Genomic DNA, 22691 nt, shown 5'->3' on the forward strand with positions numbered 1-22691 from the left:
ATCTGATAGGTATGATGTGGTACTTCAGAGTTGTTTTGATTTGCGTTTCTCTAATCAATAGTGATTTAGAGCATTTTTTCATGGGGCTATAGATAGCTTTAATTTCTTCCTTGAAAACTGCCTGTTCATATCCTTTGACCACTTGTCAATTGGGGAATGACTTGTATTCTTGTACATTTGACTTAATTCTCTATATATTTTAGAAATGTGGCCTTTATCACAGACACTAGGTGCAAAAATTCTTATTTTTATTAACTAAAGAGCATTTATTGTATTCTCTACTAAGCCTTAGAGTTTTGAGGACATAACTAAATTCTGGAAAACCCTTACACAGAAGGATAAGTACAGTGAACGTTATAAGCAGATATAACAGCTGGAAGAACTGTAATTAAGTGCCAACTGACCAAAGAGTAATTTTCAGCTACTTCTTAAAAAAGAAAAAGAAAATGGTGAGGGACAGGGGCTTCAGATTGAACAAGACAAAAATCTTCTAATACTCCTAATGCGTTTGACCTTGGCTAGATCGTAACAAAATAGAAACAAGACTTCTATAATAACAACTCTCCCACTACAGCATTCTGTACACACCTGTTTTCCAAGCCCTCCCCACATCCCCCCAAGGCTTGCCAGCTTGTTGGGTCTGCTGATGGAGAAGCACATAGATCTTCTCTTTGATCCAATCTTTGTTGTAGGGCTGGTACATCTGAGCATCTGCTCAGTACACAAGGCAACTAAGATCTGCCAGATCATCAATGAAATCAAACAACTGACTTATGTCATATGCGACAGAGGGACTGTTGGGATTCATTCTCTTTAGATATTCTTCATACATCTTACAAACTCCTTCCATGCATTCATTCACTGATTCATAATCAGTATAAGTTTGGCCTTTTGGCCTCTTGGTAGGTTGTACCAACAAAATGGTATGAGACTTCATCTCCAAATGTAAATCACTCTCTCCGTTGATGACTCAACAAGTCATGCCTTGTAATACTGTATCGAGCTCCGAAGCTGTCACTGCCACAGCCACTGCACAAGAGCTGAGCCGCAACACTGCTAACAGCCATCGTTGCAAAAATTCTTTCCCAGTTTTCTGCTTCCCTCCTAATCTTGGTTGCAATGGGTCTGTTTGTGCAAAAATTTTTCGATTTAATGTAATCAAAATTATGCATTTTGCACTTCATAATGTTCTTTATCTCTTGTTTGATCAAAAATTTCTCCATTCTCCACAAATCTGAGAAATACACTATTTCTTGCTCCCCTAATTTGTTTATATTATCAATCTTTATACCTACATCATGAGTATGTCTTAATATACAAAGCTACTATAAGTTATATTTCCTTATTCTTCTTGGAAAAAAAACACTTTTCCAGAGTCATAATCTAGTCATCAGTTGTATCTCACCAAACTACAGAGACATATAAGATTAAATTTACTTCCTTGCAAATTTAAATTTCTACTTGATTTTATTTAGTACTAATACTCTGTATATCAGCACACAGAAAGCTGAAAGTAGGGATTATACTGTTGACTCTTTTTAAAAAATTTGACTCCTTAAATTAATGATTATTTTTTCCTGTGTTGTAATTATTACTTTGCATAGTCTCTAACTTGATAGACTTAGACATTTTTCTTCCTTTTATTCTCTTTTGAAATTTAAATCATTTTTATCAGACTTGTAAGACTCTAGGAAAATATAATTTTGTCAGTCATCAACATCTGCACTTCATCCCTGGCCATATGTCCGTCATTCATGTTTTAATTTGTGGTCCAGAAATCTAAATTCTGTTCACAGGTGTCATCTTATTAATCATTTTCCAAACTGGCCTTTTTCATATTAGCCTCGCCTCCAAATGGCAGTAGTGATGCAAACATTCCCCCCCTCCCAGAGACCTCTCCTGGACTTTGTAATCCCCAGCAATGCCGTCTACGTTTATTCCAGCAACACAGTTCGATCCCACACATGAATTACCAGAAGTGTTTGGAAATGTCAGATTTAACAAATCTTGGGAGGCTCTCTGTCATAGTTGAGATACATTCTCCGGGAAGTCAGCAGACCTCCCCATTGTTAATGTCAGGTTGATAAATAAATGCCTTGGAACTGCTTAGCAGTGTTGCCAACCATCACTACTGGTCTCTTCTCATGACTATCTTAATGTCACCAATGGGTCCACATTTCAATTAATTTCAGTTCAAGAAACATAGTCTGATCTATACTCTAGCAAGATTATTTTATCAGCTGGGAGAAAAATGGTTTACGTGGGGACAAACTGAAAAGGCACACTATTACAATAGCTCAGGTGGGAGTGGATCAAGTAAGCAAACATTTTTTAAATTTGTATTGTGTTTTAAGCACTATGAGAGTTGATGTGGGCCTGAAATAAGGCAGTAGTCATACGAATAAAAAAGAGGGAATGAAATCGAGATACTATATCATGTGAAATGAACAAGATTTCACAATGGATTGGTTATTTGGGAGGAAGGAATGGGAAAAATTAATGTTGGCTGGGAGGTTACAAATTTGGATTTACCGGACAATAGTGATTCTCTCAACAAAAATCAAGAAGTTTGGAAGCAGGGTGGGTTTAGGAGGAAGGAGAATGAATTTTGTTTTGGATATGTTAAGGTTGAGATTCCAATGTGATAGTCTAATGGAAATGCCTAATAGGCAGTTGGTAAATGTGGAACTGGACTATAGGAGGGAGATTAAAGTTGAATAAAAACATTGAGGAGTCATATAGACATGATAATTAAACTCAAGGAAGCTGATGGGATTATTGAGGTAGAGGAGGACCAGGGATGTATTTTTGGGCAACATTCACAGATAAGGGCAAGAGTTGTTTAACAATACAGCAAAAAAAGACCAAGAGCAGAAGTGAAAAGAAGAGGAGAAAAACCAGGAAAAGTATCATGGAAACGAAGGGAGAAGAGAGTACTCACAAGGAGGTAGTCATGGACAGGGTCAAAAGATAAAGAGAAATTAAGGAGGAGTGAAAAGGGCTTGTTGGATTTGGTGGTATTTCAATAGTATGGTGGGGTTGGATGCCATATTGTAAAGGCTTTAAAAGTCAATGGAGGCATTAAGTATAGATGGCTTTTTCCTTAGAGTCTGGCTGTGAAAATCAAGAAAAATATAGAATCATAACCCAAGGAGTTTTTGGGGACAGAAGAGATATATAAATATTTGAAAGTGTCAGAGAACAAGCCAGTAAATAGGGAGCAACAGAAGATAAGAGGAAAAGTTACATTCTAAACCTCCTCTCCCATACTCTAGATTTTCATCTTGGAGACTCAATCTGAAATTAACACAAAGAGCCTCTCTGTCCCTGTGATCTCTCCCTCTGTTCAGATTGCTTCTCCCAAAAGTTCCACTTTAAAAGGCCTTTAAAAAGGTCCAGCAATAGTTCATTAATCTCCAGAATGAATTCCAGATCTGATCTCCAGATATTTGATATCTTTATCTCTTCCAATCTTCCCTTCAGCTTCCTTTTATGTTTATCTTCTCTTATTGGAATTATGCTCTCCTGGAGCATATGAGATATTCAAGGAGGACTAGCACTGTGGTGTGAGGGCTTGCCAAGCACTTTTCAGGGCTGTTCATCCATCTTTGGTGTCTACCTGGTACTTAACTCTTATCTGTGACTGCAAGAAGCTATACAACGTGCAGTGGCTACACCCCAGGATAATGCCTCTGCAGATGGGTTAAACCAGGTTGAGGGTAACCCATGGACCTCAAATCCATCGTTGAGTTAGGGAAGTGTCCGCCCCAAGCATGTGAAGGATTTCCCTAGTGGAACGGGTAGATGAGAACAATTCATTCCAATGGCTATGAAAGTGGTTGAAGCAGGCACTATGACTTGCTGAGAGGTTGGTCAGACAATGAAGAAACTAAGGTCATTCACTGCATCCAGAGCCATTACCAGTAGTTGTGATTTCAATGACTCTGAAAAAATGAGCCTGATTACTTTGTGCAACTGTGCCTCACTTAAATCCAGTTCATGTATTAGTCAAGACATTGCCCAATGAATTCATCGGTCTTTGAAAATAAAGCACAAATAACATTTCTATTACCAGCACATTCTTGATACATGATAACCCAAAGGAGAGAAAGAAGGGAGAGGGAGAATGGGGGAAATTATCTCATTGGGAAATCAACTGACCTAGAAAATAGAGTGAGGAGAGATAGTTTAAGAGTTATTGGACTACATGAAAGCCATGATTAGAAAAAAAGAGCTAGACATCAAATTTCAAGAAATTATAAAAGAAAACTGCCTCAATATTTTAGAATCAGGGGTAAAATAAAATAAAAAGATCCACCAATTACCTTTTGGAAGAGATCCCACAATGAAAATTCCCAGAAATATGGCAGACAGATTCTAGAGCTCCCAAATCAAGGAGACAATATTACAAGTGGTCATTGAAGAGCCACAGTCAGGATCACACAAGATTTATCTGCTTTCAAGTTAAAGAACTGGAGAGCTTGGAATATGATATTCTGGAAGTCAAAGGATCTAGAACAGGGATGGGGAATCTGTAGCCTTGAGGCCACATGTGACCTTCTAGGTCCTCGGGTGTGGCCTTTTTTGATTGAGTCCAAGTTTTACAGAACAAATCCTTTTATTAAGAGTCCTTGTTCTGTGAAGTTTAGATTCAGTCAAAGGGCCACATTTGAGGACTTAGAGGGCCACATGTGGCCTTGAGGCTGCAGGTTCCCTACCCCTGATCTAGGATTGCAACCAAGAATCCCCTTCCCAGCGAAACTAAGTATAATGATTTAGGGAGAAAATGGTCATTTAATGAAATAGATGACTTTCAAGCATTTCCAATGGAAAAACTAAAGCTGAACAGAAAATTTGATATCTAACACAAGACTTAAGGAAGCATAAAAAAGTAAACATGAAAGAGACTTAATAAGGTTAAACTGTTTACATTCCAGTATGGGAAGATGATACATGTAACTTCTAAGAACTTTATTATTATGGCAATTAGGAGACTGCAAAAACAGATGACATGGACATGAGTCAATTATACTGAGATGATCTCAGAAAAATGAAGGGATGAAAAAGAGGGATGCATTTGGGAGAAGGGGAAAGGGAGAGGTAGAATGGGGAAAATTAGCTCACATAAAAGAGGCACACTTGAAAGTTCTTACAGTGGAAGGGAAAGTGAGGAGAGTGGGCAAGACTTGAACCTTATTCTCAGAATTAGTTCAAAGAGGGAAGAATATAGAAACATTCTTAACTGAATATAGAAATGTATCCTATCTGTCAGGAAAATAGGAGGGAAAGGGGCTAAGAGAAAAGGGAAGAGGATAAAAGGAAGAATAGATAAAAGGAGGTAGTGGTCAGAAGCAAAATTTACTTTTGAGAAGGGTATAAAGGATGAAAAGAGGTAATGAGAGAGAGAGAGAGAGAGAGAGAGAGAGAGAGAGAGAGAGAGAAGAATAAACAGAAAAAAATAGGACAGATGGAAATGTGCAGCTATTAATCAGAATTCTGAAGGTGAGTAGGATAAACTCACCCATAAAAAAGAAGAGTATAGTAGAATGGATTAGAAACCAGGATCCAACAATATGCTGTTTACAAGTTACATACTTGAAACAGAAAGACACTCATAGGGTTGAAATAAGGGGCTGGACCAGATTTTGTCATTCTTTAGCCGAAGTTAAAAAAAAAAAAGGCAGAGGTAGCAATTATCATCTCAGAAAAAGCAAAATTAAAAAATGACCCAATTAAAAGAGATAACCAGGGAAACTACATTTTACTAAAAGGTACCATAGACAACAGATGGAAATACTAAATTTATATGCACCAAATGGGAGAACATCCAAATTCTTAAAGGAAAAGTTAAATGAGTTACAGGAGAAAATAGATAGCAAAACTATATTGGGGGGACCTCAATTGTACCCTCTCAGAACTAGGTAAATCCAACCATAAAATAAATAAGAAAGAAGTTAAAAGATGAATAGAAAAGTTAGATATGATACACCTCTGGAGAAAAATAAATAAGAATACAAAGGAGAATATTTTTTGTCAGCTGTACATGGCATCTTCACAAAAAATGAACCATGTATTTGGGCATAAAAACCTCAGAACCAAAGGCAGAAAAGAATATTAAATGCATCCATTTGCAGACCATAATGCAATCAAAATTACATCCAATAAAGGGTCTTGGAAGCAAATATTAAAAATTAGTTGGGAACTAAGCAATCTAAAACAAACTAAAGAATGAGTGGGCAAAAAAGCAAATCATAGAAACAATCAATAATTTTATTACATATAATGACAACAATGAGTCAACATACCAAAATGTGTGAGATGCCACTAAAGCAATACTTAGGAGAAAATTTATATCTCTAAATGCTTAAATCAATAAAAACAGAAAGAGAGAGAGAGAGAGAGAGAGAGAGAGAGAGAGAGAGAGAGAGAGAGAGAGAGAGAGAGAGAGAACAGATCAGCGAATTGGACATGCAGTAAAAAGAAAAACTAGAAAAAGAACAAATTTAAAATCCCCAATTAAGTACAAAAATAGAAATCCTGAAAAATCAAGGGCAAGCTTAATAAAAATTATTTTACATCATTGAAATAAAAATGCAACATGATACCTTACAAAAGTGACATTTGAGTTGAGTGCTGAAGTAAACTAGGAATTCTAAGAGGTAGAAGTGAGGAAGAGGACTTTGCAGGCATGGGGAGAGTTTGTTCAAAGACATGAGGTTGGAGTATTTAAAATCACATAGGTACAATAACAAGGCCAATTGGACTAGACTGAAGAGTATGTGCAGGAAAGTAACGTAATAATATAAGAAAATTAGGTTGGATCATGAAAGACTTGAAATATCAAAAAGAGGAGTTTGTATTTGACCTTAAAGTTGATAGGGAACTAGTAGAGAGAGCCAATTGACCATGATATGGTCAGACAGCCTTGTGTGGGATGGATTGGAGAGACTTGATATTTCTTCTCCTTCCTTTGAATTTTATTTTATTCTCTATTTAGGAAACACTAAATAAAATAAATATTTCTATATCCTTATTAGAACAGAAAACAGAAGAATCATAAACAATCAGTCAACAAGCATTTATTATACACCCATTCTATGCCAGGCACTGTGCTAGGTTTTGTATACAACACTGAAAATCTCTTTTATGTACAATTTGCTTTTCTTTTTAAGTATATAATAAATTCAACATGTCATTTTCAAAGATGTCGCACTAATCTATGACTCCCTCTGTTCCCTTTTGTGTATTTAAAAGAAATATTTCAATGCCACTCTTTTCCATTGTTATTTGCTGTAGTTCTAAAAATGGCAGCAATAGAAATATCACAAGAGAATAATACTAAAACCTCAATAATTGGTAAAGAAGAAACAAAATTATCATTTTTGCAGATGGCATGAAGGTTTCCTTTGAAAACTTTATAGAATCAGCAAACAGTAGTTTTTTAAAAATTAAACCATGAGATGCAAAATAGATACACAAAATTTATCAGCATCCCTATAAAAAATTTAAAAAATGATAGATAAAAGATAGAAAAAGAAACCATATACAAAATAACTACAAAATGTATGTAGTATCTGGTGGTCAGTCTACCTCACTCAAGACTTATATGAATAAGTTGCAAAATACTCTTCTTAGAAATAAAATCTTAAGTAACTAAAAGGCTATGTATTGCTTATAATTGGACCATGACAATATAATTTAAAGAGATATTATCTACAGGAATTTACAGACATAATGCTATATCAATCAAATTACCAAGGGGTCACTCTATAGAATGAGACAAAATCAGGTTAAAATTTGGAAGAACAAAATGTCTGGGACCTAAAGGGAAATAAAGGGGGGGAAGGTGGGGGAATAGCACTTCATGACCTCAAACCATTGTATAAAACTATAATTACCAAAACCACTTGGAGCTGGTTAAAAAATGTAATTTTTTTATTAGGGGCAGGTAGGTGGTACAGAGAGCATCTAGGTGACTCAGTGGATAGAATTCTAGGACCGGAGTCAGGAAAGCTCATCTTCATGAGTTCAAATCTGACCTGACACTTACTGGCTGTGTAACCCTGGGCAAATCCCTTAATCCTCTTTGCCTCAGTTTCCTCATCTGTAAAATGAGCTGGAGAAGGAAATGACAAACCACTCCAGTATCTTTCCCAAGAAAACCCCAGATAGGGTTGCAAAGACTCTGAAATGGCTGAACAACAAAATGGAAAAGTAGATCAATGGAACAGACTAGATAAGCAAGAAATCAAAAATACTCAGTCAACAAGCATTTATTAAACACTATTTTGTGCCAGGCACTGTGCTAGGCTTGGGGAACACAATGAATCAGCCCATGTCCTCTGGGAAGTTACTTTCTTTTGGGGTGTATACATTAAAGTATATAAAAATAAATACAAGGCAATTGTGGGATGACTCATCATCATACATCTTTTTACAAAGGCTTTTTGCGTCTTTATGTTTATCCTACTTTCATTTTATGTCCCAGGATGCTCAAATCCCATTTGAAAGCTGTGCTTCATCATGCATATATTTTAGCAGTTTTTATTAAACCAGAGTTCTTTTCCTTTTAGCTATCAAAATGCAGCAATATCTTATATCATTTAACAATTGATTGAACTCATTTTGTTCTTTATGTAAAAGAACTTTTTCTGTTCTTTTAAATGCTAACCTCCTGAAAAGTCTTTGAAGAGATAACGTACTAAATCAGCAGTGATGATACAAATGCAAATAGTAAATCAATCCCTATCCTCATGGATCTCCCTCATGGAAAGGGGAGGCAAGAGGTCCCTATGTAGTCATCTACAGAATAAATAGAAAGAGGATAAATAGAAATCAACGAAAAGTACATGAGGCAGTAAGTTTGCTGCCACCAGAAGTGTTCAGCATAGACTGGATATTCAGCTACTTGTCAGAAGTTTTGTACAAAGGATTCCACATGGGGTGAAAACTCAAACAACCTCCAAGAACCTTTGCATGCCTAAAGAAATGAGAGAAATAGTTTAAGGAAAACTGATTCTGAATTCCATAGGCTGTGCAGAATTTCTATGAGCTTTGAGTACTAAAACCTTTTTGCTAGACAGGGTTAACTCACTCTTTGGGTGTATTCATATGTGTTCAATGTTCCAGAAAATGTCAGGTCTCTTTTAGAACAAGCTAACAGAACCACATTCCTTTCCCCTCACAGGGAACTACCCAATAGCTAGCAGGAGAGCATTCTCTGAATTCTGAGTCTTGGGATAATCACCCTGAAGCCAACTCTACACATGTCCCCCTGTTTGTTCAAGGGATGAATCGGCATGCTAGGGCAGCATCCCAATTTCTCACCACGAGGACCACGACTGCATAAGGCAGCACCATCATCATGGTTATATCAGTGGCTTTTGAGTGACTCTGTACTCCTGACCACCGGAATATCTGGTAGCCATGTGTTTTGCACACGGGAAGGAAGCATTACACATCTTCAACTGTTTTCAAGGCTATGGCAGCAGCAGCTCAGTAATTAGAGCAGAGAGATCTTGGAAAACCTTGTCTGGCCAGCGAATGATGAGTTTGCTTTTAGTTTAGGACATTAGCATGCAGAGGTGGGTCACAAGGGAAGGGTGGTGAGATGGTTTGGAAAGATAAAGGGGAGTGATTCAATGTGGTGGGGAAGTCTCTGAAGAAATCAAAGCACCCAAACATCATTATTTCTCTAGGCTCACAGACATTCTCTCTCTCACCAATTGTTTTTCTCTGCTAATGAAACTGTTGGACCTTGAGATCCACATGGATAAACACACTGGTTGACTTTAAAGTTTCTTCAAATCCTAGGCCTAATTGGCAAATGACAGTGGGTGGAGGAAGCTTGTCAAGAAAGCCCACAAAACACTCTCTGGCAAGAGTCTCAATCCCTAGAAGACCGTTCTCTCGTGTTGTATTCTCTATGGACTAATGACATCGGAGAGTCACCAATTATAAGGGAAATACCAGGATACCAGAGTTGTTCCATGGCAAAGTGGTCAATACATACCTTTCTCTACCCCTACACAAACCATGAGGCAAAATCAAGTCATTTCCTACAGAGAATCTTCAATCTGAAAAGAAGAGATTTGCTCTCATGTGCTGCTCCATAGACACAAAAGATAGCTTGGACCTTGGTAACTTGGGTTATAATGGGAATGGGCTAGGAAAATGCTTTGGAACCAGCGAAGTCCCATGCAAACCTCATAAAGTTTGGCTTTTTCTTTTTTTTAACCAATGAACCCTAGGTCAGGATGGGTTTGGGGGTAACTTCCTCCTCACAACCTCGACTTCCTGTCTCTAAGGGAAAGAAAAGACTCATCTCAGTCTCTCTTACAAAACATTTTGGTGACTTCAATGTAGATGAATCAGAAACATATGGATCAAATTTCCTCCTAAAATACACATGGGCTTAGCAATTAAAAGAAAATGTGTTGGATGCAGCAGATTTGCTCTTCCAGCCAAACCCAAATGTTTGAGAACTCCACAGCCCCCAGACAGAGTGATGGCCACCAAAAAGGATCACAAGGAATTAATGGAGAAAAACTAGGCTGATAAATGTAGAGGCACAAGGCATACAATAACTAGGAGGAAGCACTACTGGGCCTGGTGTCAGGAAGACCTGAATTCAAATCTGTTCTCAGACGTGTATTACAAGTATGACCCTGGGCAAATCACTTAACCTCTGTCTGCCTCTAGTTTTCTCATTTGTAAAATAGAGATTATTGTAGCACCTACTTGGGTTGTTACAAGGCTCAAATGGGATAATATTTATAAAATGTTTAGCCTAGTGCCTGGCACGTAATAAGTGCTTAATAAAAAACCCAGAAAAACAAAACTTATTTCCTTCCTTCTCCCCCCACCCCGCTTCCTTTCTCTATCCCTTCTACTCTTCATCCCTCCCTCCCTTGTTTTCCTTCCTTTCTTCCATCCAGTCAACATTTTGTTTTTCAACAGTCAGCAATTTCCATGCACACAGAAATAGGGAATGAAGCATTTTAGTGTCTATGGATCCCATTAACAGGGAAAATTCTCCTGCAGAAATTATGCACTAGAAAATTTGCCTTGAAATATGGGCTGATAAATGTGTTAACTTACAAGGAAAAAATCTAAACTATATTAGAAAAGGGTTGTTACAAGATGTACTGGATAGACATACACCAAACACATTCTGGCTGGCAGGCTGTACATTCTGTTATTTGATAAAACTAATAATGTGGTAGGACGTGTTGATATAACTGATCCATTTAGCAAAAACCACAAACATTTACACAGAAAAAATAAATAAATAAGGTTTGCAGCTCTGGCAGAGGAGCTAAAACAAATCTAGAAACTGAGGAGCATCAAAAAAAAAGACAGATATTGACTTGGCAAGTGGGATGATTTCACTGCACATTTGTTTGACTCAGGGAACAAAACGTTTGGTCAAATCAAGGGAACTCATCATTCAGTCACTTTCTACATTTATTTACTAAATAGCTATAGGTATCTCCCTAACTGATTTCTGCCCCAGTTGTAAAATGAGGTGAATGCTACCATTTGTCACTAGATATCTATGAAGTACTTTGCACTCCTCTGAGGAAGGAGCAGAGCCATAACTAGGAATTCTGCACATTGAGCAAAGTGGGCAGATCAGGTGATAGAGAGAGCTCACCTGGGGTGTATAGCCATGGAAAATGAGAAGAAAAAGCACAGCCTTTGACAGTGCTGATAGAATCCCCTAGATCAGGGGATTCATGTTAAGAACATGAAGTCCATGGATTTCAGGAAGTTTATTAACTTGGGTGGGAAAAAAAATTACATCTTTGTTTTTCACTAACCTCTAACTGAAATTTCTCGTTTCCTTTAATTATAAAAGTAGGCAACAAATATTTTTTCTGTCCATAGATTTCACCAGACTGCCAAAGGGATCCATGACACAAAAGTGTTAAGAACTTCTGCTCTAGATTTTAGGACCCTGAGACAAACCCCAGCTGCCCCATTTAGTTATGGCTCAGAGAAAAGAAAATACAAAGACAAGCCATCATTACTGGGCTTTTTCCTCAAGTTTAGGAGAGTAACTTTTTGCACTTTGGGTTTTGTTTCCAAGTCTTTAAGAATGTCTCTGGCTTTTCGATGGGACATTAATATTTTAGAATCCTCTTTAAATGTGTTGAGATAACACTGGGGAGTTTTTTACTTAGATGAGACCAGTTTGGATTCTCTGACATCAATAGCCATATAATCATACTTAGATAACACAGACCACCCAGGAAACTAAAATGACTTCACAAATAGTCAATCACATAATCTCAGCAGATCTTTGAAGAGGTTTTTACATAGCAGAGGGAGTCATTCTCAATAAAATAGCCAAGGAACTGAGTGAGTGATGTATCTAAATTTACTGGAGACCTGTGAGAGAGCCACAAATAAACTAGAGAAATGCTTCTGACATTTTGCAAATCATAAACATTACCTGACACAATCTTCTCCCAATTTATTCTTTCATTGTTTTGAGCATTATATGCACCAAAGATGCTTCCAGAAGATTCCCAACTCAAACCGTATTGCAACTTTTTTATGGTGTGGTGGTAGGGAGGTGGAGAGTGGGAAGGTGAGAATTGCAGACAACAGGAAGGAGGTATGGAAATTCTGGTGCCAAGTTTTTTCTATTTTTACAAACAGATAATGTTCAATTGACAACACTGTTAGAAACTAATACCTTATTGGTTACTGTGCTGGGCTCCACTTGGCACAGAATCATAGATTTGTTACTCTCCGACCTGAAATATGATTGGTGCTTTCCTTTACAGTTTGATCTTTTTCACTTGAATGATAAGGCAAGTATTTTTTGGTAGGGGGTGAAGTAGATGCATTTTGTGACAGTTTTAAGGTATAATTGATATTTTCCCCTTAGGAAGCCTGATTACTTTCATCCTCATTCAAGGTAGATGCCTATAGCACACTGTCCCCAGTTAAACTAAAGCAACTTACAAAGTCAAGCCAGTAAGCATTTATTAAATGCTGATCATCTGCCAAACTTGGTGCTAAGTGTTGAGAATACACATAGAAGCAAATAGAAAGATAGTTCTTGCCCTCAAGGAGCTTATATTCTAATGGGGGAAAAGATAATACATAAAAGAAGGCTGAAAGATGATAGGAAGGGAAAGATATCCATGAAATGTGTGGGGGTGGTGCATAGTAGAGTAAGAAGTTTGGAGAGTCAAAAGCGGAGAGCTGACTGAGGAATGAAAGAGTAAATATGGTTGGCTTGGGAAATATCTTGAAGATGGAGGTTCCAGGAGGAAATGATCCATCAAAGAAAGTGGCCACAGCGGTGAAGGAATCTTCCAGGGTGAGAAGAATGCTAGGGAAGGGTACAGAAACAAGTTCAAAAAGTCAGGAGTAGAGCCCAGAGAGGAATAAAGGTACAAAGTCTTCCCACTAAATGAACTTACATTTTTTCCATCATTATTTTTAATAACAGATTTTCAGCTCAAGGACAATTGCTTTATCTCCTTTGTGATGCTCGGAAGAAGAGAAAGAGATGAAAAGATTCACCTGAAAGGTGAAACTTCAAATCTTTTATGATGTTGATACAGACTAGGGAAAGGAGAAACTAAATCCTGGCATGTTGTGCTTGGGGAGAAAAAACATTGCAGAAAGAGTCTAATGACAATTCAAGATTTTATCTGAAAGGAAAAGATCAAGGAGAAGCTGGTCTGCTATATGCTCAGTTTAAAACTAGTCAAAATATGTGATTTTGACAGGATGAAACAAAAAAAGACATTTGACAATTTAAAGATAAAAGAATTGTCTATCTGATCATGTCTTTCTGATTTCCCATAAATGGAAATTATATAATTTTTGAAGGAAATATATTAGGAAGAAATATATATTAAATTCCCAGAGCTTACCATAGTGATGGACTCTGAAAGGAATCAGAGCATATGGCATGGTGATTTCTCTCAGCCATGACCATGCTTCTGGGTGACTGGAAGGATGGTGGTGCTATCAACATTAATAATGTTTCCAAAATCATATGAAAGCACCATTTTCAGTGGAAAACAAACCTCTCATCTTAAAAGTCTCAAAACACTACAGTAACAATGTCCCATCAATTTCAGTTTATGATGGAAATATATGTTTGTGTCTGTGTGTATTTACACATGTATATGTGTTTGGGAAGGTCTGTATATAAACATCGATGTACAGGGCAAAGTTAGTAGGGGTGGAATGTAGAGGTGTAACATGAGAAGTAAGGACAGGCAAAAAGGGTGGGAGAGAGGAAAAGGGTGGGATAAAAACTCAGGTTCAGCATCTCTATGCATATTTTTAACAGTAGGCTAACCATGTTCTGCCAATAAATACTTTTTGAAAATTATTATGTTGGAAAATTTTTTTCCAGGTCTGAACAATATGTACTAGCTCTACCTGCATTTGCCACAACCAGTCCCATCTTCTTAACCAATCCAACTTCTCTCAGATGGCTACCAGATACTCCTGTGGTTGGGAACCACTCACACAGAAGCCACAACAACCAAAATAACGCTGCTTTGACACAGTGTTCCTTCATGATGGATTAAGTTGATCCACTAATTTTCATTCTTAAACAAATGTCTGTTTGTGTGTGTACATGTGCATATATGCATGCAAAAGTCATAGTACCCTTCTCCTGTTCCTAGAGAGTGACTTTGTCTTCTCCAAAAAGTGTTTTCAAAAGGCATTAGGGCTTCAAACCCTACACATTCCCTTGTTATCCCTTCTTCTCTTGGCCATCTCAACCTTTCTTTATGAAGGTAACGTTCAGGTATGTGAAATTCCTTCAGAAACTTAATGTGTTGAACAAATATAAGGAATTATTTTTAGTATTAGGCTAAGAGAATTCAAGCAACGCCCTTCAACAATTACATGGAGGTTTCTCGAAAAGTCAGACAAAGAGGGAATATAGAACTAGATGTATCTTATAACTTCCTCATTGAACCTATTACCATATTTACATTAGAAAACTTTGATGTTTCTTTTGGAGATCATCACCTCCACCTAATGAAGGTGTCTGTGGCCAAGACATCCAAGAGATACCCTCTCTTTGAGAGCTGGTTATCACACTCCTTCCCAGTCAGTGCAAGTGTGCATCCATACACATATAATTTCTTTTAGACTTTAGGAATATTGGTCCATGTTTAATTTCATGGAAAGAACTTAATTATATAGTCAGGGGTTCCCAAAAAAACTATTTCCACAGAAGATCATTATTTCATGGTAGAAGGAAAGGACAAACAAACTGTACCCATAAAATAGGAATAAGGAGACCTGGGATCTGTCTTTAATGCTGTCACCCAGCAATTGTACATTTTTGGACAACACACTTCAACCATCTAAGTTTTAGTTTCCTCCCCTTTAAAATAAGGGATTTGGATCAGATGATCTTACATTTCGTCCCAGTTGTAAACTTCTATGATCATTTGACCATCACCTTAAACATTTGAATATAGTTGTATGATTTCGCAGGAAATATTTTCTTATGAAATTCTTTGATAGGGCCATAGGATCATAGGTTCAGTGCTGAAAGGGATATTAGAGACCATCAAGTCCAATGAGACATAGGGAGTTTGAATGACTCGCTCAGGGTTGTGTAGCTAGTAAGTATCTGAGGCAATTTTGAATCCAGGTTTTTGAGTTCAGTGTTTTATTACAATGCTACTTCAGAAGCGAAATGGAATGTTTGAAATGACACTTTAAAATCATCATTTCTTGAGCTGGACCTGGTAGGAATCTTTGAGATCATCTAGGCTAAGAGGAATGATTTACTCAAGGTCCTAGAGTTATCCAAACAGCAGAGTCAGGATTTGTATTCTTTCAGTCTAGTATTTTTCAATTACCCAATGATAAAGCCCCTTTTCATTTTTCAGTCATTTTCATTCATTTCAGATTCTTTGTGATCCCATTTGGGATTTTCTTGGGAAAGATAGTAGAGTGGTTTGCCATTTCCTTTTCCAGCTCATTTGACAGATGAGGAAACTGAGGAAAACAGGGTGAAGTGACTTGCCCAGGGTCACATTGCTAGTAAGTATCTGAGGCTGGATTTGAACTCATGAAGATGAGTCTTCCTCATTCCAGGGTTGGCAGAACATGACCTAGCTGCCTCTAACAGAGCCCCTTTAGAAGCCTAATTTCATAACATGGCCAAAGCTTTGTGTCCCAACTTATATCTTGGTCACAAACAAGTAGCTTCCTTTTAAGGAGCAGAAACCAGGTTGTGACAGATGTAGGGAAATAAAGCTTGCAATGAGATATTTTGAAAAATAGTGACAGTCAAACAAGTTGTGGTATATGATTTTGATAAAATACTACTGTGCTATAAGGAATGATGAGATCAATGATCTTAGAAATACATGGATAGACTTGCATGAAATAATGAAGAATCAAATAAATAAAAGCAAGAAAACATATACCGTAACAGCAATAGTGTTTTAACAACCACTTTGAGTGGCTAAGTCATTTTGACTATTATAAATACCCAAATTAACAGCAAAGGATGTATGAAGGAAGATGCTATCTGCATCCAGAGAAAGAAATGATTAATAGAAGTATGTATAGAATTATTTTATGCATGTGCACACACACACACATATTTGTGTTTAGTGGTAGTCATCTCTAGGGTGGGGGAAAGAAAAAAAAGAAACATTATAACTTTATTATATATTTTAAAAGAATAGCAAGTTGTACATAATTGATTTGCAATTTCATGTACAATCATCTTTTAAAAACCATACTATGTGATGGAAATGCTTTATTTCATCAATTAAAAAATTTAAAAAAAAAAAGAAAATTAGTGACAATGATTGGAGCCCCCATTAACAACCATAACTTTTATTTACATCCTAGTGTGATGATTAAAAAGGTTTGAGACATAGTTTCTGAATTTAATCATTTTATTAATGAAGCCAGTAGATTATTAATAAAAGGATGTTCATTTAGTCACCTCTCTTAGACCAAAGACCCCTACTAGCAGTGGAGTCACAATTTATATGCCCTTTGAAAAGTAGATGTTTCCAAGGGATGGCAATCAGCTGTGATTTGTTAACACAATGGGAGGTGGGCTATCTTGCAGTACATGACTTAGGTCACTCAAATGGTGGTCAGAGAGACATCAATTTCCATATTACATCTCTTTATGATGGGGAGAATCAGCATTTTTCCCAGGCCTGTCTGAGCCAACACAATAAACAGGAATACACCCATTAGCCCAAACTTAGAATTTCTTTTACTGTTTGATTAGATCTCAGCTTGGATAAATCTCTATGAGAGACTTCCCACATCGGTTGATTTCTAGATAAGGAAGTAGGAAAGAGGAACACCTTGTATCTAATGAAATAGTTACTAAATATGAGAGGAATATTCATTTCTCACATTGGTATATTATCCAGTTGAGGCTACGGGTGGCTTGATAAAATAGAAAGAACAGAAATTTAAAATGGCAATCATTTGGCAAAGACTTTACATATATCTTTCACTGTCCAAATTAGTGTCCTTTCTTTATAATCCTGCCCTTGCTTTGATGTATTTCAAATACTAAACAACTTCTATGCTCGAAAGCACTTTATTAGGCACTGGGAATACATCAATGATAAACTAAACAATCCATATTCCCAAAAATCTTATAGTCCACTAAGGATATACATAATAAACATGAAGACAAATAAGCATTAGAGTGGTAGAGTGTGATAGAGGCACAGACAAAGGGCTCATTTCAGCTCAAGGTATGAAAGTAGACTTCATGGAGAAGGCAGAAAGTGAGCTGGTCCTTGGAAGGAAGAGAAACATTTCTTTAGGAAGAGGAAGGAATGTTTTGTAGGCCTAGGGGATGGCCAGTGTGAATGCATGGGGTAGGAAACAGCTGAATAAAATCAGGGAACTTAAGTATGAAGGGAAATGATATGAAATAAGATTGGAAAGGCAGGTTGGAGCCAGACTGTAAAGTTCCTTATATGCTAAATTGAAGAGCTTGTTATTTTATCCTACAGGTATGTTAGCAGTTGACCTGCTTAGCCATCTTGGCCATATCATAATTACAAGCGACATTCCTTCTAGCTGTTTGGAATGGGAAGAAGGGTGGAGAGAAGAATTCTCCTTATTCGCACCTTAGCTCTGCCCAGAACCATAGCGAGTCCCAAAAAGTCACGTTGGATAAAGCAGGCAGCTTTCTGTTATTGACAGAATAATATTCAAAACAGATTTGTCCCTTGGAAAAAGGATTGGATGGAGAGGATGATCATGATTCCAGGGAACAGATAATGACAGTTCTAGGCATAGTTCTAGGGAACTACAAGGGAAGAATGTCGTCTATATTGTAAAATGTGGTCACTCAGTTGTCTTTGCTTAACTGTTTCTCTTGTTTTTATTACAAAGGAAGGTTCAATTCTAGTGTGTGTGTGTGTGTGTGTGTGTGTGCGTGTGTGCGTTTGCGTGTGCATGTGCGTGCATGCGTGTGTGTAGGGGGCATACACAGAAATGACAATGTGGCCTTGGGCAAGTTCTTTAGGCTCTCCGGGCTTCATTTTCCTCATCTCTAAATTGAGGGGATTGCAGTAGATGGCTTCTGAAGTTCCTTCCAAGTTCTAAATCTATGATCATAAGATATTTTTAAAAGTATTCATAAAACTTAATTGAAAACAAAATTAATTTATTTTTACTCCCTCTCTCCGTTCTTTTTTCTTCTTCAGAGTGCTCCATTTTCATTTCTCTTAGGCTCAATCTCAGGTTTTAGCTCTTGCTGTAGTTCTCACAGCAAATAATTGATGGATGGAGAAAATGTTATTAACAGGTAATAGGGAGCCACTTCAATTTCTTGAGCAGGAGAGTGCTATGTTCAGATATTATACATAAGGAAAATTATTTTGGCAGCTTTGTTTGGCTGGGTTGGAGGGGAGAGATTGGAGGCAGGGAAACCAGTTAAAAGATTATATATTACAATAGTCTAAGAAAGGAGGTGGGTGAGGGGTGGTAATTGTATGAGTGGAGAAAAACATCTAAATTGCATAGGTGAGTCCTAGAGTTGACAGCTGTTTGGTAGCCTATTTTTCTAACCTTATTGGCCATTACTCCCCACCTCCCTCCACTCTTTATTCATGCCCAACTGGTCTTCTTTCTGTTCTTCACACATGATATTTCATCTCCCCTTTGCTGTCATTGTTCTGGTGGTCTCCCATGCTTGAGATGCACTCCCTTCTGGCCTCCATCTCACAGAGTGCCTTCCTTTAAAATACAGACCAGGTATTATCTTCTGAATAAATCGTTTCTCTACTCGCCCCCCCTCCCCGCAACCAGTGTTTTCTCTTCCAAGCGACTTTATATTTAACAATTTTGTATATATTTGTATTCATTTATATTTGTATCTATTTGTGTTGAACTTAATGTTTATATTTTAGGGCATGCTTATTATCTCCTCCATTAAAATATAAGCCTGTTGTGAGAAGGGATTGTTTTATTCTTTGTACCTGTAGCTCCAGCTTTTAGCACGGTGTTTGGCATATAATGAACACTTAATAAATGATTGATTGAGTAAGGGGAGGAGGAAGAGTCAAAGATGATTCTAAGCTTTCAAGTCAGGGGGATGAGGAAGCCATCAGTGGAAATGGGGAAGTCAGGGAAAGGGGGACTTTTAGAGGGGAGATGATGAGTTGACCTTTGGTGACATGTCATAAACTTGCTACTTATAGATATAGATATCTTATGCTCAAGGTCCTCCAATACCATGTGGACAACATCTTTCTAAAACCGACTAGGAAAGTTCAGGAAGTAGTCTATTTAAATAAGAGATCTGAGATAAATCTGATTAACACTCTCTTATCATTGATCTCTATGCTAACATAGGGGCAGCTAGTGGAACAGGGGATAGAGTACCAGATCTAAAGTCAGGGAGACTTGAGTTCAAATTTGCCCTCAGACACCTATTAGCTATGTGACTCTGGGTAAGTTATTTCATCTCGGTTTGCCTCAGTTTCCCAATTTGTAAAATAAGGATGCTAATAACACCTACCTCCCAGGGTTTTAGGGAAGATCAGATGAGATAATAATAGTAAAGGGTTTGGTATATGCTAGATGGTATGTAAATGTTGGCTATTAATAAATATTATTATAGAATTATAAATAGTGTTATCATATTATTATTTACAGCACATCCCAAAGTATGTGTGTACATATATATGCATATATATATATATATATATACATATATACACATGCATACATACGCACCTACGTGAGGACCCAGGCTCCTCATGTACTCACTTCAGGACTGTACAACTTCCACTTGTCTTATCGACTTTTCTTAACTTCTTCCCTTTATTTGTTTTTCTGGTAGAAATACTCTGAATCTCCCTCATCGTTCACTTTCCCCAAGCTCCTGCAAACAGACTGACTCTCCTAGAATCAGTCTTTGATTCCATATAAACCCATATTATAGTTCATCTTTTCCTTTTCATATAGGTTAATGAACCCCTTTCTTGGTCAATAAAGTCCTTCACACCAATGTTAGTTCTCCATCTGTGTTTCTTCCTCTGTCACTCACAAGCCAGTCTCCAAACATGCCATCTCCAGTCTACTTCCTGATGCCTTTAAACAACCCCTATGAGTAACTGGTAAGATCTTCATGATTTTGATTGGTTGTGTTGAAATAGTGTTGACATGACCTTAATTCCATATTTATTAGCATATACTCAGTAAATGCTTGAGGCAAATCTGGGATTAAAGTCTTTGTGTTTCTTTCCAGTCTGCTTCTCAGTACTTTTCCTTGAAAAATCTTGTGAAAATACATCTAGATGATACCCTAAAATTTTAGGATTCCATGAGTAGATAAAATTTTCTTTGGTTTTTTAACACAACTGACACAATAAAAAGCTTTCTGTAGTTAAAATGTGAATCTAACAAAATTCAAGACAAGGACCTATAAAATACTCAAAGATGGAAATAACAGTTAATATTTATACGATGCTTTAAACTTCAAAAAAGTGTCTTATTATGTCTGTTTTACATGTGAGGGAACTGAGTCTAAGAAGGGTCAATTGACTTAAGGTTTAGTAAACTGTGACTGAGGCAGGATTTGCACTCAGGTCTTCCTGATCCCAAAATCTGGTTCTTAAGCTATTGTACCTTCTAGTCACATCTGAGAGCTATAAAGAAGAAAAACTTAGGAAAAGAACACATAACATTTTAGTAAAAATGTATTAGAAACATTACACACACACACACACACACACACACACACACACACACACACACACACACACACATATATATATAAAACAATGTATCATGAGTTCATGATTTCCTGTGTGGAAATTACCTTCATCCATGCAAATTGTAATATTTGTTCTCTATAACAGGGCTTCTTAAGCTTTCTCTACTGGACCCCTTTTCGCATTTAGGCAGTACTCCTTGGCATTGAGTGGTCTGAGGCTACGGTAAAGTTACCCAATGCAAGACAGGCAAGCACCGACAGAAGCACCTCAGATTCATGTCTGATTTTTAATTAATTTTTGGTCTTTGTGCATTCAGAAAACTTTTAATGTTGTCAATTTTTTCATGACCCCATATTTAAATTTAAGAAGTTTAAGAGGTGTTGCACATCAAAGTACCTGTCCATAACTTATACATATGAATAAGATGTATATATCTCTTTCTTTACATAGTGGTTTGGTGAAAATAGCAGAATGTCTCTATTTAAAACTACTTGAATATTATTCAAAAATTAAGCTTTGATTAAAATGTCTTGTCACTCCAAAGTCTTCCCCCACCTCCCAGAATTTAGTCTGTATCAGGGGGAACTTAGAGCCTAATTCTGTGATGGTTATATTTGCTAAAATACTCTTTAATACTAATTAACCCACAAACACCTATCTGGTGAGTGGTTAGGGTTGAAAATGATGGGCAATGCAGACAGCTGTGCAAAGAAGACAGTGCAGCTGTCTGCAACCATTCATTGACACTCCTGTCTCCGAGTTTAACAGATGTTCTCTTGACAGTAGTGATTGGTGTTGGAACCTGGCAATCTCTGAGGTAATACGGTAGGGGTGCTGTGCCTGGATTTGTGGGAGAATGGGAAGAGTAAATATTAGGGGTGATGGAAGATTATATGTTTTACTCATGTTTCAAGCACTGGATTTGTGGTAGCTCTGGGTTCCAATGCCTTTCAACAGAGCAATATCAGTATTTTAGACACTAACGACAAGACCCTGGAAAAATCTGGTGGGCAGTTTTGGTAGAGGAGTCTTCAGGGAGTAGGCAAAAGATCTAGTCTATATGCACATAATTAATGAGAATAATAATAGCGAGCAGTTATATAGCATCACCTAATATGTGCCAGGTATCGTGCCAAGAGCTTTACAAATATTATCTAGTTTGATCCTCACAACAGCTTGGGAGTTAGGTGTTATTATCTCCTTTTACAGATGAGGAAACCAACTCAAAGAAGGGTTAAGTGACTTACCCAGGATCATACAGCTAATAGCTGTCTCAGGTCATATTTGAGCTCAGGTCTTCCTGACTAGGCTTAGTGCTCTCTTCACAACACCAGCTAGCTGTGGCAAGTGAGAAGTGCTTCTGGGTGCTTGTTTACATTTGTTAGCCAACAGGATATCTGAGAGAAAGGTAAGTTTGGAGAAAATTAGATGAGTTAAAAAAACAAAATTAGAAAAGATTATCAGGGG

The 22691-nt window shown here is 37.2% G+C and overlaps 1 pseudogene; it reads right to left on the bottom strand.

The window, feature by feature from the left end:
* Window positions 1–552: 552 nt before the first annotated feature.
* LOC140513819 (enhancer of rudimentary homolog pseudogene) overlaps window positions 553–22691 on the bottom strand; it is a 54149-nt pseudogene continuing 32010 nt past the window's right edge.

This window comes from Notamacropus eugenii, chromosome 7, assembly GCF_028372415.1.
Source record: "Notamacropus eugenii isolate mMacEug1 chromosome 7, mMacEug1.pri_v2, whole genome shotgun sequence".
Lineage (NCBI taxonomy): Eukaryota > Metazoa > Chordata > Mammalia > Diprotodontia > Macropodidae > Notamacropus > Notamacropus eugenii.